The sequence below is a fragment of the Triticum urartu genome, chromosome 6 (genome assembly GCF_003073215.2).
Source record: "Triticum urartu cultivar G1812 chromosome 6, Tu2.1, whole genome shotgun sequence".
Classification (NCBI taxonomy): Eukaryota; Viridiplantae; Streptophyta; class Magnoliopsida; order Poales; family Poaceae; genus Triticum; species Triticum urartu.
Window position 1 is genome coordinate 149,425,061 of NC_053027.1, and position 23,255 is coordinate 149,448,315.

Genomic DNA, 23,255 nt, shown 5'->3' on the forward strand with positions numbered 1-23,255 from the left:
TCCATGGCAGCCCTCACAACGCTTATGACCCGCTTTTGCGCGGGCGAAGATAGCTGGCTAGCCCATAGCAATAACAATGCAAGCGAACCTAGCACTCTGGAAGCCAGAAATAGCAACGGAAAGCCCCGACGCAACAGACACAACCGTCAAAGCAACGGTGATAATACAGATGACACGGCGGTCAACACCGCATTAAGCGGCTCCAAGTCCGGACAGCGGAAGAAGCCATATAAAAGGAATAACCAGGGCCCTTCCAGCCTGAACCATATACTTGATCGTCCATGTCACATCCATGGCACCCCTGATAAACCAGCCAATCATACCCACCGGAGTTGTTGGGTCTTCAAACAGGACGACAAGTTAAATTCTGAAGACAAGGAGAAGGGGTCACAAAGCAAGAATGACGACGAGGAGCCCCGTCTACCGAACACAGGGGGACAGAAGAAGTTTCCCCCTCAGGTCAAAACGGTGAACATGATATACGCTACCCATATCCCCAAGAGGGAGCGCAAGCGCGCGCTCAGGGACGTATATGCGATAGAGCCAGTCGCCCCAAAATTCAACCCATGGTCATCATGCCCGATCACCTTTGATCGCAGGGACCATCCGACCAGTATCCGTCATGGCAGTTCAGCCGCACTGGTCCTCGACCCAATAATTGATGGATTCCACCTCGCATGAGTCCTCATGGACGGTGGCAGCAGCCTCAACCTGCTCTATTAGGACACAGTGTGCAAAATGGGCATCGATACATCGAGGATCAAGCCCACCAAAACTACCTTTAAAGGAGGTATACCAGGTGTAGAGGCCCGCTGCTCGGGCTCAATCACATTGGAGGTCGTCTTCGAATCTCCAGACAACTTCCGAAGCGAAGAATTAATCTTCGATATCGTCCACTTCCGCAGCGGCTATCACGCACTGCTCGGACGAACCGCGTTTTCCCGATTCAATGCGGTGCCATAATATGCTTATCTCAAGCTCAAGATGCCTGGACCACGCGGTGTCATAACAGTCAATGGAATCACGGAGCACCGCCTCTGTACCGAGGAGCACACCGCTGCCCTGGCAGCAGAGGTATAGAGCGGCCTTCACAAGCAGAACCTTAATTCGGCGGCCATGCTCCGGGACATTGTCAAACGAGTCTGGCCTACTCTGCAGCAGGACAGTCCAGCTCGTCAGGAGCTCGACTAGCAATTCGACTTTCGTCTTAGTCTCGACCAAGTGGCGGCATACATACCGCGCGTACATAACTATGCACTAAACATACCATGGGCAGAGAAGGAGGCATAACCAGACTGTGGTCCACAATATGGCTCGACCTTCCTTGGACATACATACTTTTACTTTTCATTTTATCCTTTTCAGGTTTCTTTGCCGCAGGCCCCTCTCAATGGCCTTATAATCGGTTTTTTTCGAAGGACGGATATACCAAGGTGGCAAGTAGCACAGGCGTATGGGGGAACCTCTAGATGTTCTTCTTAGCGATCATTCTACCTCTTTTCAGGACCCGTACGCAGCTCCCCCTTGGTCTTGGCATGTCAAATAGCCACTATTGCTTATCGCACTTTTTGTACAAATACACTTTTAATCAAAATCATAATGGAAATAGTTTGCGGCCCAATTATGTGGCATTAGCTTACTACTTAATTTATATTTCATTATTCTTATTTGCAGCCATACACTTTGGTACGCCATAATTCACCACGGGCTTCATTGCGCCCCATACTATGGCAACAAGTCTGAACACTTTTACAGTACAGTTCGGCACCCCGAATTTCAGCATTATATGCATTGGCTCTGAATCATGTCTTTGGTCAATAGTTGGGTTTCCCGGCTCCTGTGCTTACTACCTTACGTTCCGCTCTATCGGCTAGGGTGGTAAAGGGAGAACTACTGCAATTATGTCCTAGTTTATCCGGATGAGCACCTTAGTAGAGAAAGCCGAAAACTGACTGTCAATATGTGGCGTGAGCCGATCAGCTATTCGGAGGTTAGAAATCTTTTGCGATTTTTTCAGCATTATGTGATGAATCGGTCTTTACCCGATCAGGTGCTTACAACACCCTAGTTCGGACTCACGAATGCTAGGGCTACACCTAAAATTCTATTTTCAAACTCCTATGGCTAAGTGAGGGTGATAAAGCCACATAGTCCGATTGCCTGGTTCGTTGCGCTAAACACCTCCTTCAAGGACCAAACGTTTGGATAAAGAGTGTTTTAGATTCATCCCGAACACCCCCGTACTACCTACGTGGCAGCTGAAGCCGACGACTGGCCAACTCTTAGACTTAATAAAATGGCCGCACAAGAGGTAGAATTTTGAATAATAAAGAGCAAAGCATTATATTACATATCAGCCTTGTTTTCATCATATAGGAAGGGACAATATGAATGATTGCATTCAAAGATAATTTCTTTTTAACACTTCCCTTCTACAATACGGGATCCCTTCAGGACATCTTCAAAATACCGCTCGGGCGTGTGGTGCTCCTTGCCCGCGGTCGGTCCTTCGGTCGCGAGCTTGACGGTGTCCATCTTCGCCCATTGTATCTTGACACGGGCGAAGGGCATCCGCACACCTTCTATGCAGACCGATCGCTTGATGGCATCAAGCCCAGGGCAGGCATCGACCAGCCGTTTCACGAGCCCAAAGTAGTTGCTGGGTATGGCTTCCGCAGGCCATAACCAGGTTATCAAATCGTACATGGCTAGTTCGTCCACCCTATGCAGCTCGACCAGTTGTTTAAGCTGATCGCTAAAGGGCATCGGATGTTCTGGCGCAAGGATTGCGACCAGAACAGCTTCTCCATTGAGCTCCCCTATTCGGCTCTGAAGAACTCCGCAGCATTAGAAACACTGCGCGGCAGATCCGCAAACGCCCCTGGAGAACTCCAAATCTGGGTCAGTAAGAGATACCTCTTCCTCACGTACTTTCTTTGCATAATGAAAGCTTTAAATTCCGTGATTTTCTTGGCCTCTTGGATTTCATGGAGGGCGCCTTGGGCTTCGGTCCGCGTCTCTTGTGCGCTTTGGGGGGCCTTAGTGAGTTCGGACTCTTGGTCCGCATTCTGGCACTCCAAGGACTCACATTTCTGCACAGCGTCCTGGAGCTCCTACTAGACCTCACCAAACCTGGTCTTGAGCTTCTCACGGGCGGCTTGTTCCTTTGCCGCTCTCTCCTTGGCCTCTGCCAGCGCCTTCTTGAGGGCCTCCACTTTGGTCGCCGCCCCTAATAAATATCATGGAACTATGATTGGCACAAATCATTCATCCCTTCCAGACATACACAAGGTCATTGTCAATATCAGAACCATCAGATCTCGGGTAGGGGGTCCCAAACTATGCGTCTAAGGTTGATGGTAACAGGAGACAAGGGACACGATGTTTACCCAGGTTCAAGCCCTCTTTACGGAGGTAATACCATACGTCATGCTTGATTGATATTGATGAGTATGAGTATTACAAGAGTTGATCCACCACTAGATCGTAATGGCTAAACCCTAGAAGTCTAGCCTATATTACTATGATACTCAGTATCCCCTATCCGGACGAAGTCCTCCGGTTTATATAGACACCGGGGGGATCTAGGGTTACATAGAGTCGGTTACATAAGATGGAATTGTTGGGGAACAGAGTAATTTCATAAAAATTCCTACGCACACGCAAGATCAAGGTGATTCATAGCAACGAGAGGGGAGAGTGTTGTCCACGTACCCTCGTAGACCGAAAGAGGAAGCGTTAGCACAACGTGGTTGATGTAGTCGTACGTCTTCACGATCCGACCGATCAAGTACCGAACGTACGACACCTCCGAGTTCGGCACACGTTCAGCCTGATGATGTCCCTCCAACTCTGATCCAGCCGAGTGTTGAGGGAGAGTTGCGTCAGCACGACGGTGTGGTGACGATGATGATGTTCTATAGATGCAGGGCTTCGCCTAAGCACCGCTACAGTATTATCGAGGTGGACTATGGTGGAGGGGGGCACCGCACATGGCTAAAAGATCAAACGATCAATTGTTCTGTCTATGGGGTGCCCCTGCCCCCGTATATAAAGGAGCAAGGGGGAGGGGTGCGGCCGGCCTAGAGAGCGGCGCGCCAGGAGGAGTCCTACTCCTACCGGGAGTAGGACTCCCCCCTTTCCTTGTTGGACTAGGAGAGAGAGGGGAAAGAGGTGGAGGATAAGAAGGAAGGGGGGCGCCGCCCCCCTCTCCGTGTCATATTCGGACTAGGGGGGAGGGGGCGCGGCCCATGCCCTGGCCGCCTCTCCTCTCTTTCGCCAAGGCCCACTAAGGCCCATTAATTCCCCGAGGGGTTCCGGTAACCTCCCAGTACTCCGATAAAATCCCGATTTCACCCGGAACACTCCCGATATCCAAACATAGGCTTCCAATATAATAATCTTCATGTCTCGACCATTTCAAGACTCCTTGTCATGTCCGTGGTCACATCCGGGACTCGGAACAACCTTCTGTACATCAAAACATATAAACTCATAATATAACTGTCATCGAAACGTTAAGCGTGCGGACCCAATGGTTTCGAGAACTATGTAGACATGACCGAGATACGTGTCCGGTCAATAACCAATGGCGGAACCTAGATGTTCATATTGGCTCCCACATATTCTACGAAGATCTTTATCGGTCAGATTGCATAACAACATACGTTGTTCCCTTTGTCATCGGTATGTTACTTGCCTGAGATTCGATCGTCGGTATCTCAATACCTAGTTCAATCTCGTTACCGGCAAGTCTCTTTACTCGTTCCGTAATACATCATCTCGCAACTAACTCATTAGTTGCAATGCTTGCAAGGCTTAAGTGATGTGCATTACCGAGAGGGCCCAGAGATACCTCTCCGACAATCGGAGTGACAAATCCTAATCTCGAAATACGCCAACCCAACAAGTACCTTTGAAGACACCTGTAGAGCACCTTTATAATCACCCAGTTACGTTGTGACATTTGGTAGCACACAAAGTGTTCCTCCGGTAAACGGGAGTTGCATAATCTCATAGTCATAGGAACATGTATAAGTCATGAAGAAAGCAATAGCAATATACTAAATGATCGGGTGCTAAGCTAACGGATGGGTCAAGTCAATCACATCATTCTCTAATGATGTGATCCCTTTAATCAAATGACAACTCATGTCTATGGTTAGGAAACATAACCATTATTGATTCAACGAGCTAGTCAAGTAGAGGCATACTAGTGACACTATGTTTGTCTATGTATTCACACATGTATTATGTTTCCGGTTAATACAATTCTAGCATGAATAATAAACATTTATCATGAAATAAGGAAATAAATAATAACTTTATTATTGCCTGTAGGGCATATTTCCTTCAGTCTCCCACTTGCACTAGAGTCAATAATCTAGTTCACATCGCCATGTGATTTAACACCAATAGTTCACATCACCATGTGATTAACACCCATAGTTCACACCGTCATGTGACCAACACCCAAAGGTTTTACTAGAGTCATAATCTAGTTCACATCGTTATGTGATTAACACCCAAAGAATACTAAGGTGTGATTATGTTTTGCTTGTGAGAGAAGTTTAGTCTACGGGTCTGTCACATTCAGATCCGTATGTATTTTGCAAATTTCTATGTCAACAATGCTCTGCACGGAGCTACTCTAGCTAATTTCTCCCACTTTCAATATGTATCCAGATTGAGACTTTGAGTCATCTGGATCAGTGTCAAAACTTGCATTAACGTAACCCTTTACGACGAACCTTTTTTCACCTCCATAATCGAGAAACATATCCTTATTCCACTCAGGATAATTTTGACCAATGTCCAGTGATCTACTCCTAGATCACTATTGGACTCCCTTGCCAAACTCAGGGCAGGGTATACAATAGGTCTGGTACACAGCATGGCATACTTTATAGAACCTATGGCTGAGGCATAGGGAATGACTTTCATTCTCTCTCTATCTTTTGCCGTGGTCAGCTTTTGAGTCTTACTCAACTTCACACCTTGGAACACATGGAAGAACTCCTTCTTTGAGTGTTCCATTTTTAACTACTTCAAAATCTTGTCAAGGTATGTACTCATTGAAAAACTTATCAAGCGTCTTGATCTATCTCTATAGATCTTGATGCTCAATATGTAAGCAGCTTCACCGAGGTATTTCTTTGAAAAACTCCTTTCAAACATCCCTTTCTGCTTTGCAGAATAATTCTACATTATCTCCGATCAACAATATGTCATTCACATATACTTATCAGAAATGTTGTAGTGCTCCCACTTACTTTCTTGTAAATACAGGCTTCACTGCAAGTCTGTATAAAATTATATGCTTTGATCAACTTATCAAAGCGTATATTCCAACTCCGAGATGCTTGCACCAGTCCATAGATGGATCGCTGGAGCTTGCATATTTTGTTAGTACCTTTAGGATTGACAAAACCTTCTGGTTGCATCATATACAACTCTTCTTTAATAAATGCATTAGGGAATGCAGTTTTGTTTATCCATTTGCCAGATTTCATAAAATGCGGCAATTGCTAACATGATTCAGACAGACTTAAGCATAAATACGAGTGAGAAACTCTCATAGTAGTCAACACCTTGAACTTGTCGAAAATCTTTTTGCGACAATTCTAGCTTTGTAGATAGTAACACTACTATCAGCGTCCGTCTTCCTCTTGAAGATCCATTTAATCTCAATGGCTCGCCGATCTTTGGGCAAGTCAATCAAAATCCATACTTTGTTCTTATACATGGATCTCATCTCAGATTTCATGGCCTCAAGCCATTTCGTGGAATCTGGGCTCATCATCGTTTCCTCATAGTTTGTAGGTTCGTCATGGTCAAGTAACATGACCTCCAGAACAGGATTACCATACCACTCTGGTGCGGATATCACTCTGGTTTACCTACGAGGTTCGGTAGTAACTTGATCTGAAGTTACATGATCATCATCATTAGCTTCCTCACTAATTGGTGTAGTAGTCACATGAACAGGTTTCTGTGATGAACTACTTTCCAATAAGGGAGCAGGTACAGTTACCTCATCAAGTTATACTTTCCTCCCACTCACTTCTTTCGAGAGAAACTCCTTATCTAGAAAGGATCCATTCTCAGCAATGAATATCTTGCCTTTGGATCTGTGATAGAAGGTGTACCCAACATTTTCTTTTGGGTATCCTATGAAGACGCACTTCTCCGATTTGGGTTTGAGCTTATCAGGTTGAAACTTTTTCACATAAGCATTGCAACCGCAAACTTTAAGAAACGACAGCTTAGGTTTCTTGACAAACCATAGTTCATACGGTGTCGTCTCAATGGATTTAGATGTTGCCCTATTTATTGTGAATGTAGCTATCTCTAATGCATAACCCCAAAACGATAGTGGTAAATTGGTAGGAGACATCATAGATCGCACCATATCTAATAAAGTACGGTTACGACGTTCGGACACACCATTACACTGTGGTGTTCCAGGTGGCGTGAGTACTGAAACTATTTCACATTGTTTTATCTGAAGGCCAAACTCATAACATAAATATTGTACTTCTGTGATCATATCGTAGAAACTTTTATTTTTGTTACAATGATTCTCCACTTCACTCTGAAATTCTTTAAACTTTTCAAATGTTTCAGACTTGTGTTTCATCAAGTAGATATACTCATATCTTCTCAAATCAACTATGAAGATCAGAAAATAATGATACCTGCCGTGATCCTCAATATTCATCGGACCACATACATCAGTATGTATGATTTCCAACAAATCAGTTGCTCACTCCATTGTTCCGAAGAACGGAGTCTTAGTCATCTTGCCCATGAGGCATGGTTCGCAAGCATCAACTGATTCGTAATCAAGTGATTCCAAACGCCCATCAGCTTGGTTTTTCTTCATGCGCTTTACACCAATATAACCTAAACGGCAGTGCTACAAATAAGTTGCACTATCATTATTAACTTTGCATCTTCTGGCTTCAATATTATGAAAATGTGTATCACCACGATCGAGATCCAACAAACCATTTTCATTGGGTGTATGACCATAGAAGGTTTTATTCATGTAAACAGAACAACAATTATTCTCTAACTTACATGAATAACCGTATTGAAATAAACATGATCCAATCATATTCATGCTCAACGCAAACACTAAATAACATTTATTTTTAGGTTTAACACTAAACCCGAAAGTATAGGGAGTGTACAATGATGATCATATCAATCTTGGAACCATTTCCAATACACATCGTCACTTCACCCTTAACTAGTCTCTGTTCATTTTGCAACTCCCGTTTCGAGTTACTATTCTTAGCAACTAAACTAGTATCAAATACTAAGGGGTTGCTATAAACACTAGTAAAGTACACATCAATAACATGTATATCAAATATACCTATGTTCACTTTGCCATCCTTCTTATCCGCCAATTACTTGGGGTAGTTCCGCTTCCAGTGACCAGTCCCTTTGCAGTACAAGCACTCAGTTTCAGGCTTAGGTCCAGACTAGGTTTTTTCACTTGAGCAGCAACTTGCTTGCCGTTCTTCTTGAAGTTTCCATTCTTTCCCTTTGCCCTTTTCTTGAAACTAGTGGTCTTGTTAATCATCAACACTTTATGCTCTTTCTTGATTTCTACCTTCATCGATTTCATCATCATGAAAAGCTCGGGAATCGTTTTCGTCATCCCTTGCATACTATAGTTCATCACGAAGTTCTACTAACTTGGTGATGGTGACTAGAGAATTCTATCAATCACTATTTTATCTGGAAGATTAACTCCCACTTGATTCAAGCGATTGTAGTACCCAGATAATCTAAGCACATGCTCACTGCTTGAGCTATTCTCCTCCGTCTTTTAGCTATAGAACTTGTTGAAGACTTCATATCTGTCAACTCGGGTATTTGCTTGAAATATTAACTTCAACTCCTGGAACATCTCATATGATCCATGACGTTCAAAAAGTCTTTGAAGTCCCGATTCTAAGTTGTTAAGCATGGTGCACTAAACTATCAAGTAGTCATCATATTGAGCTAGCCGAACGTTCATAGCATCTGCCTCTGCTCCTGCAATAGGCCTGTCACCTAGCGGTGCATCAAGGACATAATTCTTCTGTGCAACAATGAGGATAATCCTCAGATCACGGATCCAATCCGCATCATAGCTACTAACATCTTTCAAATTAGTTTTCTATAGGAACATATCAAAAATAAAACAGGGGAGCTAAACGCAAGCTATTGATCTACAACATAGATATGCTAATACTACCAGGACTAAGTTCATGATAAATGTAAGTTCAATTAATCATATTACTTAAGAACTCCCACTTAGATAGACATCCCTCTAATCCTCTAAGTGATCACGTGATCCATATCAACTAAACCATGTCCGATCATCACGTGAGATGGAGTAGTTTCAACGGTGAACATCACTATGTTGATCATATCTACTATATGATTCACGCTCGACCTTTCAGTCTCAGTGTTCCGAGGCCATATCTGTTATATGCTCGGCTCGTCATGTTTAACCGGAGTATTCCGTGTGTGCAATTGTTTTGCACCCATTGTATTTGAACGTAGAGCCTATCACACCCGATCATCATGTGGTGTCTCAGTACGTTCAACCCGATGACGTCCCTCGAACTCCGATCCAGCCGAGTGTTGAGGGAGAGTTTCGTCAGCATGACGATGTGGTGGCGATGATGATGTTGTACCGACGCAGGGCTTCGCCTAAGCACCGCTACAGTATTATCGAGGTGGACTATGGTGGAGGGGGGCACCGCACACGGCTAAAAGATCAAACGATCAATTGTTGTGTCTATGGGGTGCCCCCTGCCCCCATATATAAAGGAGCAAAGGGGGGGGTGCGGCCAACCTAGAGAGGGGCGCGCCAGGAGGACTCCTACTCCTACCGGGAGTAGGACTCCCCCCTTTTCCTTGTTGGACTAGGAGAGAGAGGGGAAAGAGGTGGAGGAGAAGAAGGAAGGGGGTGGGGGCGCCGCCCCCCTCTCCTTGTCATATTCGGACTAGGGGGGAGGGGGCGCGGCCCATGCCTTGGCCGCCTCTCCTCTCTTTCCAGCAAGGCCCACTAAGGCCCATTAAGTCCCCGGGGGGGGGGTCCGGTAACCTCCCGATACTCCGGTAAAATCCCGATTTCACCCGGAACACTTCCGATATCCAAACATAGGCTTCCAATATATCAATCTTCATGTCTCACAACTAGGAAAAGGCCTGCTAGTGGCGCACCAGTTTTGCCTACTAATGGCGCACTACTGGTGCGCCACTAGCACCACGCCATTAGAATTAAATACTAATGGCGCACCCCTGGTGCGCCATTAGTATCTGGTATACTAATGGCGCACCACGCAGTGCGCCATTAGTATAGCCCACCGTGCGCCATTAGTATGCCTCCCAGGGGGCCATATGTACCCATGTGCTTTGGCATACTAATGGCGCACTAGTGGGTGATGCGCCATTAGTGTCATTTTTGCAGTGCGCCATTAGTGTGCTGAGTGGTGCGCCACTACTATGAATATTAGGGATTTTTTTCTTTTCTGATATTTTCACAGGTTACAAAATATATTATTGGACAGAATATAGACAGCACCACACAGCAACAGCAGATTCATCGAATATCATAGAAGATTAGTCTCCGAATAAAATTCATCATATTAGTCTCTGAATTCAAAAGACCGAACAAAGAGAGAACATTACAAGTCTCGAGACCGCGAGTAGCGTGTTTGTCTTCACATTACAAGTCAATATCGATCATCTAAACTACCATCACATAGAAGAGAGTTGTGGTCATCACGATGAGCATAATCACGACGAAACTGGTCTTCATCCGGTTCCTCCAATGCTCCCTCCTCTCTCCCGCTATATAGCGCGCATGTCTAGATTCTGCCTTCGCCCTAGTGGCGTACCCTTTGTAACTGTTACCGCTGAAACGGTGAACTGTCTCTGGCACTCCTCCCAATCGTCATAGACTCCGGGAACCTTACCCTTCTACACGACATACGACGGCATCTCTATGCACTAGCCAAACAAAATGTTGGTAGCAATTCACAGACAATACAGAAGCAATATATAAGTATGCAACAAAAGGCTCAGAAGAGAAAAGCAAGACATTGATAGCATTGATTACATCTAAGTTGAACGATTGTCCAAACCAAAGAGACATACAAGTTCATTAAAGTTTAATTACAACATGAGCCAATCGATGTTTCAGAACTACACATAGCATCACTACTTTCGACTCGACTCAAGGGACCAGAGCGTGGATGAAGCCGTCGTCTCTCGTGATGGTCATGAAATCGCGGGCGTTGTCAGCCTGCATTTGTAGCATTGTGTCTATCTCACTGTTGGACGGTTGATTTCTGAGGTTGAACTGCCCCGAGGTACAAAGGACATCTTGATGGATGATTTCTGCAAACTCCGACTGGATGCGAAAGAATTCTTTTCTGATGTCCGCGTCCTGGATTACCGACAAGCTCGCGGCCCAATCTTTGAGATTATTTGGTTGCAGAAGGTGATTATGGTCCCGTACGATCTCCCTCATGTCATGGAGGGCGTAGTAGGCATCCTTCTGACCGCCAGGTGGCTGCTTGACATAGCAGAACGTCGTATTGTGGGCGAACACGTGCTTGCCGTACTTACGAACTGGCCTGGTGAAGGTGCCTCCAGATTTGCCGTAGCCGGGGAGAACATCATCAAGAACTTTCTTGATATTTGTGTGGTCTTTCTTCGACTGATGGTCCGAGTCGAAATACGTGGCCATGGAATATTTCAAGCTTAAGAGGATGAGTGTGCAATGTGTGTCACTGCACAAAACACGGAATGTTAAAAAAACGATCGAAATCTAATAAATCATATGTTACGGGGCGGTTGAGGCGATGACTTACTTGGGAAAGTAAGGCACGAGGAAGTTATCCTTATCTGGGTTTGCCAGAATGATGCCTTCGAGGTAAGAACTCGCGACTTGCAAGTCCCCAGCGCTTTCCCAAGATCTTGCCACGCATGTAGAAGGGGTCGACTATCACGATGTCCAGGGTCTTGTCTCTAATGATCCGCATCTCCATACTCAGCGAAAATAGCCGAATGAAGGTGTAGTGCAGCGGATGAAGGTTAAACATAGCGAAGATGTCATCAAACCGCAGGATGATCGTACCCCCGATGGAGTTATCCTCAAAGCCCTTGCCCTCTGGCACCTTGTCCACGAAAACCGGGTATGCCACATCATTCTCTCTGAGACGCCGCTTCTCTAAATAAAGAACACTGTCATGCAGACTCCGCATAGCACCGGTTGCAGCATTGAGCATATTAGTCGGTAGCATCGGCATACCCACCACATGCACCCTCCTCGAGATATCCTTAGGTGAAGGTGGCCCGTCCTGAGCACGGATCATACTTGGTGCCGGCTGGATCGCACCTTTGTTACTCTTTCTTTTCCGTCCCTTCTTCTTCTTTTGTAATGGGACCGAGTTCTGCTCACAGACCGCCTTCTTGAGTGTGTTGGGGCTGATAATATTTCGCTCCTTGGCTATCTGAGGCTCGGTGAAGTCGGCAGCCGGAGGCGTCTCCTGAGAACTGAATGCCAGACGACGCCTGTTGAAGTTGGGTTTCTCCGCGGTACCAGCTAGATCGCGATCGTCTTTTGTAGGGTTGGGTTCTTGAGAAGGAGGCCCCAATAATTCATCATCGTACCCATGTTCGGCAAAGTACTTATCGATGTTGGTAAATGTACCATCGTCGTTGTCGTCGTCGTCCGGATCCTGTGCCATATGCATGTTCAGATCCTGTGCCATAGGGATGTCCAGCATGTCCGATAGTGTTGCGGCGGTCTTGCCATGGTTTGGCGCCGACACGAATAGCGGTGTTGTCTTTGGGGTGGTGTCCCCCGCCCCAAACAAATCTGGCTCTTTGGCCAAAGTAGGGGCCATCTTAGGCAGGCGCTGAGGGTCATCACATCATCTTCGTCGGCCCCGGTGGGTCGAATCGGAGGTAACAACTCGTCGCAGCCTGGCAGCACCCGAACCAGTTGAACCCTATACACGGTGGGTGGCATCGGATTACCGTGGAACACGGGGTTGCCCGGTTGAACAATTCTGCCCTTGGCGACATCGACCAACTCATCGTTCAGGAAGTGCAGGAGAGTGCACAGAACGTCGACGGCGCCCTGCGAAAACATGTAGGGCGTCAGGGATGCCCAGTCAAAGGCAAGGGGGGTGCTCGGCGGCGAGGGGGATCTGGCGAGGGGGATAGCGATCGAGATGGAGGGGGATCGAGATCGAGTGTCCTCATGAATATTCAATATTTTTTCATATTGAATATGAAAAAATATCATCAAATTTGAAAAAATATTCATGAATTCAAAAAGTGCCCATGAAATTTAAAAATATTCATGATATCAAAAAGTGCCGATGAAATACAATCAATAAATGAAGACTACGATTTAAATACAATCGATCTTAGCTAGCTATATGTTCACAATCTTCTTGCCCTTCTTTTTTGCAAATAGAGTTCTTCTATGGAACAGACGTCCTTTAGGTAGGGTGGTACTACTTCTTCTTGTGGTGTATGCTGCTACTTAATCGTCGTCGTCATGTTCCATCTTCGAGTCACCGTACTTGTCGAAGTCTTCCTCATTCGTGACTCCATCCATTCCGATGATCTTCCTTTTGCCTCTCCTCACGACAACAAGACTAGACTTTGACAGGTCGGTAATGAAGAAGCATTGGTCCACTTGGGAAGCCAGTACCCATGGCTCATTTTTCACAGTGACGTTTGCGCCCGCGGTCTTGGATTTTCCTTCGGGTATAACCATGGTGGTGAAATAGCGGTCTTCTTTTACGACGCTCTTGGCCCATCTGATACGGAACATAGGGACCTTCTCTCCAGCGTAGCTCAGCTCCCAGATCTCCTCGATCCTTCCGTAGTATCTTCCCTTGTCGTTTCCGTTGTAGGATTCCATCGTTACCCCGGAGTTCTGATAACCATCGCTCTCCATGTCCTTGTCCTCGGTGTAGAATGTGTAGCCGTTGATATCGTACGCCTCAAACGACAGAAGCTTCTGCTTGAACCAACGCGTGAAACATGAGTTGTGCTCTTTGATTATATCTCCGTCCGTCCTCTATTGGCCTCGGTCATTGTACGTCTTCTCAATAAAGGTTTTGTGCTCTACCACCCAAGGATCGACCATGTCTATGTGTTGTAGCGCGACTAGGTTTGCTCTTTCAAATTCGGCGAGTCGACATGCATTTCGCAGCGACCCTCACGGTGACCCATCTAGCGAGCCTGCCGAGGTGCCTGTTAACGGGCAGACTAATGGGGTTCTTGATACCTAGATAATTCGTGTAGTAGGAGATGCACTCTTTGGTCAGAAAGCCCCTGGCTATGCTTCCCTATGGACCGTGTACAACATCACCGTCGTGATCATGTCTTGGAGATTCTTCGTCTTCTCGTCTGCCCTCGCCATGGTGGTTGTCTTGCTGCCCGTCCTCATTTCTTGCCCGCCCCCCATGGATGACTTCATAGTCATCTTCATCACCTTGCCACCGATAGCCATCCATGAAACCACGCAAGAGCAGGTGGTCCCGCACCTGCCCGAAATCCGGGTCCGCAATAAGGCTCTTCAGCTTGCATCTTCGACACAGACATCTTATCTCCGTCTCATTCTTTTGAAACAGCCCGGCCTTCACGGAGCTCAAAAACCTATTCACGATGCCTTCGGTCATCGTGCGACCATGGTCGCCTGCGGGGTAGAGCAAAACGATATTTTAGAACCAAGAAATTTTTTGGCATGACTTTCCCTGAAAATAGGACCAAAAAGAATGCATAGTGCCAAAATTCTCACTGAAATGGAAATGAATCAACATTCCGGCAAAATATTGGCAACTATCACATTTCAAATACCAGTACCTGCAAACACAAACATATATGCAACACCACAAACATATGCAACACCACAAATATATGTAACACCACAAACATACATAGATATAGCTAGGCCATAAAAAGTGCATGTGCACATTGTTGGAGGGAGAAAAAAAGTAGATCTACAACACTAAGATAGCTTTCCCCTTAATTACCTATCAAAAAAAGGTAATTCAACCACTTAATTTTGATGAATCTATGGTGCAAATGAGGTGAGGAGGAGGAGGCAGCCGACACAAGTTTGGAGGAGGAGGTGGAGAGAATGAAGTGGGGAAAGTGAGTGTGTATGTGTGGCTGTCCAAAATATCTAGCTGGTCCCAGGTTACTAATGGCGCACCACCTACAAATGCGCCATTCGTAACCCTGGTTACTAATGGCGCACCAGCTAGTGGTGCGCCATTAGTATTTTTGGAAAAATAATAATAATAATTGTTACTAGTGCCGCACTCTGTGGCTGGTGCGCCATTTCTAGTTAAAACTAGTAAAGGCGCATTCTGGCATGTTGTGCCATTAGTATTTTTGGAAAAAAAATTGTTACTAGTGGCGCAACGTGGGTCTGGTGCACCATTTGTGTCTTTCTCACTAATGGCGCACCAACACATGGTGCACCACTGCTATATAGTAGTGGCGCACCACATGTCTGGTGTGCCATTAGTGGCCATATCATCTATAGCCCTTTTCCTAGTAGTGCCTCGACCATTTCGAGACACCTCGCCATGTCCATGATCACATCCGGGACTCTAAACAACCTTCGGTACATCAAAACATATAAACTCATAATATAACTGTCAACGAAACGTTAAGCGTGCGGACCCTTCGGGTTCGAGAACTATGTAGACATGACCAAGACACGTCTCCGATCAATAACCAATAGCGGAACCTGGATGTTCATATTGGCTCCCACATATTCTACGAAGATCTTTATCGGTCAGACCGCATAACAACATACGTTGTTCCCTTTGTCATCGGTATGTTACTTGCCCGAGATTAGATCGCCAGTATCTCAATACCTAGTTCAATCTCGTTACCGGCAAGTCTCTTTACTCGTTCTGTAATACATCATCCCACAACTAACTCATTAGTTGCAATTCTTGCAAGGCTTAAGTGATGTGCATTACCGAGAGGGCCCAGAGATATCTCTCCGACAATCGGAGTGACAAATCCTAATCTCGAAATACGCCAAACCAACAAGTACCTTCGGAGACACCTGTAGAGCACCTTTATAATCACCCAGTTACGTTGTGACGTTTGGTAGCACACAAAGTGTTCCTCCGGTAAACGGGAGTTGCATAATCTCATAGTCATAGGAACATGTATAAGTCATGAAGAAAGAAATAGCAACATACTAAACGATCGGGTGCTAAGCTAACGGATGGGTCAAGTCAATCACATCAGTCTCTAATGATGTGATCATGTTAATCAAATGACAACTCGTGTCTATGGTTAGGAAACATAACCATCACTGATTGAACGAGCTAGTCAAGTAGAGGCATACTAGTGACACTATGTTTGTCTATGTATTCACACATGTATTATGTTTCCGGTTAATACAATTCTAGCATGAATAATAAACATTTATTATGAAATAAGGAAATAAATAATAACTTTATTATTGCCTCTAGGGCATATTTCCTTCAGGAATCTTCACAGTTGTTCGCCAAGCTTGCCTTCCATGCCAAGGAGAGTCCCATCCGGGCACTAGTACAGTCTTCGGTCTTCATATCTTCATAGCCCATCAGTCCGGCCCATAGATAACAGGCCGGACGCCCAAGGTGGCTATTAGTTGGCGCTTAAAGCGTTCCTGCTCACGAGGTTCCTCAGGCACGTTGAAATCCTCAGTGCCGAGGCCCACCTCCTCCTCAGAGAGCAGAAGGTAATTGTCTTCCTCCGAACCTTCGTGTGTGGCCTGTTCAGCAGGGCTAACCTGCCTATCTTCCCGTTCATCTTGTTCATTAGTATCATTGTCCATGCCGTCGATATTCTCGGAGTCGTAATCAAGTGTATCGATCGAATTCTCGACTGTGGCGATAAAGTGGGTGGCGGGTGGGAAGTAAAATTCTCCATCGTCAGCCCCTAGTTCGAGCTGGATATAGTTCGGCTGAGAGACCTCCGGCAAGGACAGGTTTTTTAATGAGTTTAGCACATAGCCCAAAGGCGAGTGCCGGAAGATGTCTGCGGCGCTGAATTTTAAGATCGATAAGCGATCAAGCTCGGCGTCCATGGGCTTGCACGGTTCGGAACCTATGGACGGAGACGAGTCCGGCGTTTTGGTGGCATAGGCATCATGTGAGACCAGGTCCATGTGCGGCTCCAAGGGTCAATCTTCCCGTCTTTGGATCGCGCAGCCTACACCAGCTCAAGGGCCAGAGCGGTTACATGAGCGATCTCCTGGATGCGGCCCGATGACCGATTTAGGTAACGATCATCGGGGTGATCGGGAGCGGCCATCGCGGTATCGCACTACTAGGAAAAGGGCTATAGATAGGATTGATACTAATGGCGCACCAGGGGGAGGTGCGCCATTAGAATCGTCGTACTAATGGCGCACTAGGGGGAGGTGCGCCATTGCTAACCCTCCCCCACTCCACCTATTCCCCTCGCACTGTGGCCTCCCTCCCTCCCTCTCTAGATCCCGCACTCGACCCCAACCCTACGCCGCCGCCCCCTTGCTCCGCCCCCTCCGTCCGCCGCGCCTGCACGCCGTCGGCGACGCCGCCGCCACTGTGGTCTTGCGCTTCCCCTGCCGCCGCTGCCGGCCCTCCGCCGCGGCATGCCCAGCCGGCCGAACCCTCCGCGGCCCCTGCCTCCCCTAGCGCGGCCACCACGCGTCACCGCGGCCACTGACCACCCCGTGCTCCATCGTCGTGCCTAGGAGCTGCGCCAAGCTCTGCTACGCCGTCTTGGAGGATTCGTTTGAGCTCCACCTCAACTCCGGTCTCCGCTCCACCTCAACTCCGGCCCTACCCCAGCGCGGCCCGGATCACCGACTCCTCCTGCTCCCCCCAGTACACTGCCTCCCTCAAGTGTACGTGCATCCTTCCCCTAGTACTCCTCTTCTGCGATTGGAAATGCTTTGCGTTACGAGCCTGCTAGGGATCCTGCAGTAGAATCATGCTTGATTTTCAGTATGGCCTTTAGTTTTGTAGGATTCATTTTACCGTGGCTTAACTGCTGAAGAATCTGCAAGTGCTCACAACTACAACTTCGATCTTCAAGCACTGTTGGTACGACATGAACTGGACTTCTTGTGCCAAAATCTTTGAACTGTGTATTTTTATATTAAAAAATGTTTGGTTATGTTCTAGAGGAAAATGATCTAGTGGTAGTAGTAGTAGTTCTGAGCATTTGGTTGTTTGTCTATTAAAAAAAGTTCAACTAAAAAGAAGTGCAAGCCACTTTGGTGCTGAAATGTGACATTGCCATGGCTGATTGTTCTGAATGGTTCATCCACAACCAATGGGCATGTTTAAATGCAATGCAAGTGCAAATTTGAAACTTTAAAGGAACTGCACTTTTTTGCAAGAGAGAGATAGCACAAGAGAGAGATAACACCTTTTTTACATGTCTCATTGTAGTTGCTTGAAATTTTAATACAATTAGCCTGAAATAACAGGTAAGTTGCCCCCTATGGGTTTACTCTTTTCGCAAACAGCACGATCCACGGCTCATACATGCATGAACTATTTTTTATGGCTATATACTTGAAGTCTTGAAGTACATATGGCGTAGTTTCTTTTTCAAGTTCTTACAGGAAATTGTGTCTTTTTCCCAACTGCTTATCTATGTGTGAAAGGAGCTAAACTAAGTTTTTACAAGTATCCCCAGTCATTTAGGGTCTGTTTGGATAGTGTCCACACTGAATTGTGTCTGGCTTGGAGCCTCCCTAAACTGTGCCTGGACAGTGTTTGGTTGCTGTCCTGGCACTATTTCCATGCCTCGTTAAGCGGAGAGGGGTGTGCAAGTTTTGTCACCTGTTTTTTGTTACATATACTTCGGGTGCTGTTCGGGGCTTCCTGCTCAATGATTTTGCAGGTACCCCGAGAGGCCGTTGAGTTTGCTGGAATGTCGATTAACTTCCGTTCCGGCAAATTCGGGTACTCCATATGTCCTATTTTCAGCAAAGGTCATGCTGAAATTTTCCGTGAATTTTAGCATGACTTTGCTAAAAATAGGGCATATGGGGTACTTGCGACTGATGCATGGGCCGGGGTATCTTAGTACTTAATCTGTATATTTCCAAAATTGTTCCTTGGCAATTATTGGAAACTAGCTGTATTCCTCTATCTGAGATATTCTATGTACATGCAATATATATCCAATCAGTGGGACAAAAAGCCACGAGAAAGTAGAGCTGGACATGTAAGATGCAATCTACTAATGCTTCATTATCACCCTGTTATGCTCAGCCCAACACTCCCAGTCAAGATTGGTGATAGATAGATATCATTCCCATCTTTTGTTACAAGCTAAATTATGTTCCTTGACTCCAAAACCTTTAGTTAGACCATCTGCTACTTGATTAAGTACTAATATACCCCAGACCTAAATGATGAAATCTTAGGCTTTTAGGGTGCCTTAGCGTCGACAAACCCTAAATGATTAAACCTTGGCTTTTAGGGTGCCTCGGTGTCGATAAAAACCTAAATGATGAAAGCTTAGGCTTTTAGGGTGCCTCAGCATCGACCTAGATAGCAATAGATCCAAGTGATTAGGCCCAACCTAGGGTGCCTCGGCATCGATAAACCCTAAATGATGAAAACTTAACTTGGCTGCCCCAGATGCCTCGGTGTCGATGAGAACCTAAATGATGTACGCTTAGGCTTTTAGGGTGCCTCGGCGTCGACAAACCCTAAATGATGAAAGCTTAGGCTTTTAGGGTGCCTCGGTGTCGACAAACCCTAAATGATGAGACCATGATCTTGTTCCTTGACAATAGCCAACTTTTTGACCAAACTTTTTTCCTATTTAGAGTGAAACATGGCCCACAACGATGAGGCCGGTGGTTCGGGCGGCAGGCAATTCTGGGAGCTGTCCCAGGATATGTCGTCATCATCATTGGACGACGAAAGTCTCCCGACGGAGTGCGACTGGTGCCACGACGATCGAGGTCTATGCGACATGCCTCACCTGGACGATGATCGACGCTTCAGCATTAAGCTCGAGGAGACCTTTGAAGTTGAAACGGTACACAACGACGACAAGTGTTATTTTCATAATTAAGCATGACTTCAACTATTTCAATGTGTAATTTTGATCTTTTACAATTCGAGTATAGCTTATCCCATGCCATGCAAGACGCTATGTCTTGGAGAGGATGGATTTTGAAGACCATGAAATTTCTGAAACAAAGAAAATTCACCTAAGGACTCATCACGATGCGGACTTTGAAGTAAATCTATATAATTCTGAGAGCGTAACCCATTTTGGTTGCAAAAATTGGGAAGCATTTTGCAAGATGTATGGTTTTGATGAGGGTATGCTTATCACCATGGATCTTGGTAATCCTGACATCAACCAAGACAATATGGACATTTGGGTCCTTGTTGATACGCCTCCAGTTCTACCACTATGTGAGTTTCTCAAACATAGTTATTAGCTAATTTATATTGTTTATTTCAAAATAGTTGACAGTTTATTTCCATTGACAGCTTATTTTTATTGTTCAAAGAATGTGCGGGAGATGGTAGACAAAACCCACTACACCGATGGCTCCGAATTAACAACTTACAAGGAGAAAAATCATTTGGTAGGATTTTGTACTGACATTGAGAATTACAATATCTACAATCAAACTCCTCAACATTATGGTAAATACGTGCCACTAGTGCATGTGTTCAACTACGGTAACTACCATGGAGATACCCTGGTAAGATTTTTACTATTACGACATCCGTGCATCTTTTGCATACTTCTAAAAATAGTACATCATTGCTAACTATGAAGTTATTACTATGTTTTTCAACAGATAATCCCAGAGAATTGTGTGCCTCATATAATGTATCCGAAAGGTAGTGTTAATGTTTTGAACATACAGCCAGGTCGTCCTACGAATCTCAACTGTCCATACGAGATTTCTAAAAGAAGTGGAGACATGAAAATCAAAGGATGGAAAAAATGTATGGACAGTCGTAAGGAGCTTCTTGGAAGCAAAAGGAAGCGAAGCGCAAGAATTGGAGACAGCATGTTCTCCATTCTCCATAATGGAGAGTCAGGGTCTATATTGTTTTATGCTATTTTAGCTTAAATAGGGTATTTAGGTCCTACCTAATACTGATGATCATGTGCTAAGAACAATAAGTAGGGTTGGTTCGAAGACTATCAAGATGGTGATCGTATGAATTGTTATGAATAACGAGTAGAAGTTGTATGATGATGATTAGTAGGACTTGTTAGGATTAGTATTACTTCCGACAAACTCGATACCCGCGGTCTTGAGACTTGTAATGTTTTATCTTTGTTCGGTCTTTTGAATTCGGAGACTAATATGATGAATTGTATTCGGAGACTAATCTTCTATTATATTCAATGAATCTGATGTTGCTGTGTGCTGCTGTCTATATTCTGTCTAATAATATATTTTATATTCTGTCTAATAATATATTTTGTAACCTGCGCAAAAATCATAAAAGGAAAAAAACCAAATATTCATACTAATGGCGCATCACCACCAGGTGCGCCATTAGTATGCCAAAGGATACTAATGGCGCATCAACAGAGAATGCGCCATTAGTATGAATATACTAGTGGCGCATGCTGTTACATACTAATGGCGCACTAGTTGGTGCGCCATTAGTATACCAGATACTAATGGCGCACCTGTGGTGCGCCATTAGTAAGATATACTAGTGGCGTGCTACTAATGGCGCACTGGTAATGCGCCATTAGTAGGCAAAACCAGTGCGCCATTAGTAGGCCTTTTCCTAGTAGTGTCGAATCCAGCGAAGATCAAGTCTCCACGGATGTCCACGACGTAGTTCAAGCTCCCGAATCTGACTTGATGGCCAAGGGCGTCGCTTTCGATCTGCTCTAGATGGCCAAACGAGGTGGCCCGCAGTGCGAAGCCACCGAACATGAACATCTATCCGGGGAGGAAGGTTTCTCCACAGACAGCGTCGATATTGACGATTGAAGAGGCCATCAAACCTTTCAGTGACAGCACAGCAGAACTCTCAATGAAAGCATCAATGTCGGTGTCGAAACCGGTGGATCTCGGGTAGGGGGTCCCAAACTATGCGTTTGAGTTGATGGTAACAGGAGACAAGGGACATGATGTTTACCCAGGTTCGGGCCCTCTCTACGGAGGTAATACCCTACGTCCTTCTTGATTGATATTGATGAGTATGAGTATTACAAGAGTTGATCTACCACGAGATCGTAATGGCTAAACCCTATAAGTATAGCCTATATGACTACGGTATTCAGTATCCCCTATCCGGACTAAGTCCTCCGGTTTATATAGACACCGGGGGGGATCTAGGGTTACATAGAGTCGGTTACATAAGATGGAATCTTCAAAGTTGTTTGCCAAGCTTTCCTTCCACACTAAGGAGAGTCCCATCCGGGCACTAGTACAGTCTTCGGTCTTCATATCTTTATAGCCCATCAGTCTGGCCCATTGATAACATGCCGAACGCCCGAGGACCCCTTAGTCCAGGAGTCCCTCAGTCATTGCATACTTTGGGTGTCCTCCAGCTGCTTTTTCGCACGGCCGAGCTCTTCCTCGGTCCGTTCCAGCCTCTGCTTCAGTCCAGAGACTTCGGCAGCATGAGAAGTCGCGGCTAGCAATGACACCTGCTTATTCACAAAGACATATATGGTTAGTCTCATGCAAAAAACTATTTGATACTCTGTTTGGCTTTTCTTTCCGAACACCGGACAGAGTCTGAGGGGCTACAATCTATACTGTAACTTACTTTTCACATAAATGCAGCGCTTACCTCAAAGTCTGTTAGAAGGCTTGCGCAGGCTTCGGTCAATCCGCTCTTCGTGGACTGAATCTTCTCAATCACCGCACCCATGAGGGTACGGTGTTCTCGACAATGGAAGCACTTCGAAGTGCTTCCAGTAGAGTATCCGATGCCTCTAGATGGACAGAAGTCACCGGCAGAATAGGCATACCTCCTTCTTTCAAAGGAGGCTGCTCGCCGGATTCCGGAGCCGTATAGGTCTCCGGAGCTGTATTCGGCTGGGCGCCGAATTGGGTATGGCCCCCATCGCTAGTCTCCATGGGGATTCTCTCTCCCATGTGTCCGGCGACCGAGATTTTACCCGCTGGCGCCACCCTGACGACCTCCTGCGTCTCTCGCTGCCTGGGGTCCTTCGGGATAGTACCTCGGTGT